The following is a 5820-nucleotide window of genomic DNA, read 5'->3' as shown; positions in this document are numbered from 1 at the left end:
GACTGTGAACTGAGAATTGCCTGTGCAAATCATTCAATTAAGAGCCATGATGGCAGAATGATGGAGTTCCTAGGTCACAGTTGCTAGGAAGGGTGTTTGTTCTCAGATCCATACAGTACACGCACACATACATAACGCATTGCACACCAACACCCACACCGACACACCAACCACACACACACACACACAACACACACAACACACTCATATATATATATATTATATATATATATTATATAGATATATATATATTGTATTTAATTATAGATATTATATAATATATATAGTATATAATTATATATGTGTATATATATATTCTATATATATATATATATATATATATATATATATTATATATATATACTAAAGATTTTATACATATATATATCTATATATAAATATATATATAAATATATATATATATATCTATATATGTATTATAAATATACATATTATATATATCTATATATATATATATATATATATATATATATATATATATTATATATTTATGCATATAATATCTATATATATAATATATATATAATAATATTCTTATATATATATATATATTTATATATATATATATATTATATATATATGAAAATAATATTATATTAATATAATATATATATATATATATATATATATATATATATATATACATATATATATATATATATATACATATATAAACACTTACAAGCCAGAGTACATGACAATTTGCGACGTCCCTTGCCCTACACTTTCTTGGTGGACCTCTCCCTCGGCTGTGCATCCTTGGATGGCATGCACTAGGATTAACCGATGCGGTTGTCACATTGTATATCCAAAGTGTTCAATTTTCTGTCGTTTTTGTCATTGCTATGAAAAGGTTCTTTCACAACCAGGCAGCTGGTATATCTTCCAGAATAAATATGTGTATTGGTGCAGCTTTCAAAGAAGCTTATTCCAAGAATCCTTAGGCAGTATCGCATTTCAAAGGCTTTCATTAAATCCTCCAATGCCCTTTGTGTAAGGCAGTGATCCGTGGCCACAGAGGGGAGTAGCCAGCAAAAATGAACGCGGTAGTACACCTTTATTTACTTCCTTTTTGATCGTCCGCCTTGCATTAATCTTTATAAGGGCAGTAGTTGTCCATGCTATCCTGTGGGCTGTGTATGTAACTCCTTTATTGGTTGAGTGATTTCTATATACATTTTTTATACATAACAACAAGCAGTGATATCTTCCTATATCATCCTTTATACATAACTGATTGTTCTATTACAGTAGAACGAGTGATTAAGCACAGGCCTGTTTTCCATCCAGCTTTGTCTCCCCAGCATTGCTCTGCTCATCCGACAGCGTCTCAGCACGCCCTCGGGACGCTGTGGTTGAAAGGACAGAAATTGCTTTGCGTTTTGTGCAGTGCATGGCGTCAGGCACCGTACGTCTTCTTGATGAAGGTCAAATCGGTCTCTCTGCATATTCACAGCTGTTCGTATGCGTATGTGTGTTTCTCTGTGCATGTTTGTATGAGTGAGGGGGGTATAGATAGAATAAAAAAAAATGTGAGAGAATTCCGTGTAAGATAAACACACTCACATGTAAGAAATTAATAAATTATCTAATATTTCACGTAGACTCATGTTTCTTTCCTCCCAGATGCTGTGTGTTGTACATTCTCTGAGCTTGGCGTTAATGATATGGAGGGTGTGTTTGCCTCTAGTATTTATCTGAAACTCCCACTGATCTCTATTCGCAAGTTGTTTACTATTCCGTTCTATCCACGATTTTTTTGTGGTTCCCCTTTCAATATCCGACCTGTTTTTTTTTTTGTTTTTTTTTTTTTTTCTTTTTTTTTTTTATTTTTTTGGGGGGGGGGGGGCTAGCTTTTGCTCTGACGGAAGGATTGTGCCTACAAGTCAAGGCGCTATCCCTTTGTCTTACCACGATCTCTGCTTTTTTCAAAGTTTTGTCCAGTTATCTTTGTTTCTTATAAATATATTATATATATATAATATATATTTATATACTATTTATATTATTATATATGTATCCTGTATATATGTGTGTGTGTATGTGTATATGTATATATATTTAGTGTATATGTGTGTAATTGTATATTCACATACACAAACATCACACACACACACTCAACACATTCGATATATATATATATATATATATATATAGTATGTATAAATATCTATATATATATATATATATATGTATATACTATACTCATATATTATATATATATATCTATATATATATTATATATTAAGAATATATTATATCATATATGTATATATATACATATATAATATATATATATATATATATATATATATATATATATATATATATATATATATATATATATATATATATATATATATACATAAAAATATGTGTGTGTGTGTGTGTGTGTGTATACATATGTATATATATATATATATATATATATATATATATATATATATATATATATATATATATATATATATATATACATATATATACATATATATATATATATATATATATATATATATATATATATATATATATATATATATATACGTATATGTATATATATATATTTTTTCTTATATATATGTGTGTGTGTGTGTTGCTTCTAGTTTATAATATTTTGATAGTACAGTACGAAGTCGCCGAGGTTGCCAGTGACTTTGTTCACTTCCACTAACCTTGTTGCCGATTCCCTTTTCAGCTTTTTTGGAAAAGAGAAATACAATTGCAGGCCTTAATGGAACGGTCTTAGTTGACCTATTGTACATATATTGCAACAATAGTCTTGCAACGTGTGGTGTTTTCGTACCACACATCGTACCTAAAGAAGAAAATTGTAAATTGTTTTGGATTTGACAAAGCAATAATCATAAAAAATGTGTCTGGCGTCCTAAGCAAGTGTCCACTGGCCGTATCATCCATGTCAAAAAACTGTCATGTTTATCCTACAACTTCCTGTATGTGGCATTTGTGATGGATAATACCTTTATATATTTTACAAATAACAAAACCATAGTGTATATATAAACAAAATAAGTTCATGAAAGGTGTGTTTTGTCATAGATCTTTCTGCAAATAAAAATTCAGCTGTTAGGAAATTAGAAAGAAACCTAATGGTCTTCCAATGATTGAGAATATACTTTATCTATTAATTTATACGATGTACGTCCTTAAAAGACAATTCTGTTGCCTGTAATTACTAGGAAATGAATATATCCAGCCTACAATCCCATCAAATGATTCGTATATTGCACCGATTTCTCTTCAGACTTTGAGTGAATGGAACTGAAAAAAAATCACACGCTGATACACTGATATAAAACATTGTACTTGAGAAGAAGCAAGCAATTTATGTGATTCTCTTGATTCCATGAAAAGGTCAAATAAAGATACCATGTGTGAGATCTTTATTAAGATGTAACATGTAGGGATTTGTTGTTCATCAAATTCATATACAGTTTACTCGTTACTCATGCGTATATGACAATTAGGTATTTATTAATTTTGATATATGAAATCTTTAGATTTCGAAATGTTAATAATAAGAATTTTGACAATCTTATTTTTGTTAACATAAACACTTTGGGTCCGAATCCAGTTGCCCTTATTAAAAAAAAAAAAAAAAAAAAAAAAAAAAAAACAGTGCAAGGATGTCGAGATGAACCTTTCTTCTTTCATCTGGGCTGATTAAAGAAAACAATACCAAAGTTTATACAATGACATTATATCATCGAGTTTGGAAGAGTGTTATGCCTTACTCATGGTAAATTAAAATCATGGTCTACGTTCACACTCTATCTGATATACTTAACCCTTAAACAGGGGCTGAGTGAATATTCATTGGTTAGTAAGTTAAGATTTTATGAAGATTCCTGCATTGCTAAATATTGTTTTTGCTAAATAGTCTTATGTACTCACACCATGAACAGTCAATTTTACTTTTTTCTGTGCCCGGTGGTTATGTATTATTTCGTTTCTTTTAGTTTCAACGTGTTTGACGTGTCGTCGTCAGTTTTTTTTCTGTTACAACTGGATGTTTCCTCTTGTTTATTTACTTTTTTTTACCATTTTTTTCAGTATCTGTCTCTATTTTCGTTTCTTCGGTGAGATCTCGCTCAAATGGCATCAGAGTGTTTATCGAGAGAGCGGAGAACTTTTCGGCTAAAAACTTTGATCGGTTTCTACAGTGTGGTCTATGTACTAAGAGTTCGTATTTTGTTCCATTTGCTTCACAAAGCCTTTCCCATGTCTTTTTGGGAAGAGTGTGAATCCTTAGTTAAATGGTTTCATTTTGAATCTCCTTGAACCGCTAGTCTAGAATATATCAACGATATACTTCTCTCACACTTTCTAGAATAGCAAGGTAAATATAACCTTGAATACGTTAGGCAACTTTTTTTATTGCTTTTTCTTCCATATCACTTTAGTTGGTTCTACCTGAACACAGGGCATAGTTCGGTTTTATATGTCTTATATATTTCAGGCATGGAAGGCTATGACACAAAATGCTAATTCAATAAGCAGAGTGAACAGATCTGTAAAGGAGATGAAATAGATATAAAAATGAATAGACCAGAAAAGGCCTCTTTAGACTGTAAATATACAGAGGGCACTGGTAAGCAAAACCAGGATAACATCTTCAAATTTGATATAAGCGGACTTGGGATAGATTTGCTTGCTCAGTATCCATGATGGCTTTTATTTCAGAGGAAGGCAGCTTCGCGCAACATATCTTGACTTTACCACCTCTCTTTCAGGCACTCATTGTAAAACTAGAGCCATTTCTGTGTGTTTTGTTGTATCAAGAGAAACACATGTGCCACATCACAGGCTCTACCAATCCTGCAGTTGACTAAATTTATAGTATAGGGTCTATATCAGCTCATTATTTTCTTTATACTCATTGTGATAGAAGTATTGCTGTTTTATGGGAGAACAAAATGTAACTTTATTTTTTCGTATTTGTGTGCTGTCATGAACGAATACAAAACATATAACCATCCATAAGGAAGACAACATGAAGAGGTTGGGAAGAGGAAGGAAAGCTGTGCTTTTGACTGTTGCGAGTTTACTCTTTCTTTCTGTGGCACTATTTCATCATATCTGTTTTGTGTACATTACTATGTTTGTATTTTGTGATATGGGACGATATTTCCTAAATGAAGATTTTGGCAACCCTAAAGAGCGTTCAGTATCCCTGTTCAGCCTTCAGTGAATTCGTGGGTTACTAAGAAGAGTAATTGAAAAGGATTCTAAAGGGTGCCCACTGTTCCCTGTATGGAGGTGAATATCAAGTTGCGATGGCAAATATGCTTTACCAGTATTATAGCAAGAATACCAAGTTTGTACTATTCCAAAGGAAGGATTCATGTATTGAACCTTAGAAAAAAAGCATGTTCAATGTCAAAAATGAGGATACTAAAAGGAGAGTTTCATGTTACAAACATATAAGAGTAACCAGTAACCAGTAACATTAATTCCTCTAAAGCTGCACTGTCATCAGGCTAGTTTCTTTTCAAACAATACTGAGTCATCTGATGGTAAGTTTCAGTCAATATATTTGTATTAAAAAATAGCTAAAAAAGATCTACTTGACCAAAGTGTTCCAGTGTTTCCAAACGATATTTTCTTTTGTTCTGATTGCCTTCGGTAGTTAAATATCATTAGGCTTTGCAGTTTATCTTTGTTATCACTTTGGGAATAATTATCATCATTTCCACCACAAATTTCCGATGATGCAAGCTACTGATTCCCAGACGAGTTTTCAGATCGCATAGTTGATTCTCCATCCTCGTACCAAGA

This window comes from Penaeus japonicus, unplaced genomic scaffold, assembly GCF_977035675.1.
Source record: "Penaeus japonicus unplaced genomic scaffold, GWHDUDI00000001_assembly GWHDUDI00000006, whole genome shotgun sequence".
Classification (NCBI taxonomy): Eukaryota; Metazoa; Arthropoda; class Malacostraca; order Decapoda; family Penaeidae; genus Penaeus; species Penaeus japonicus.
Note: the sequence above shows the minus strand (reverse complement) of the source record.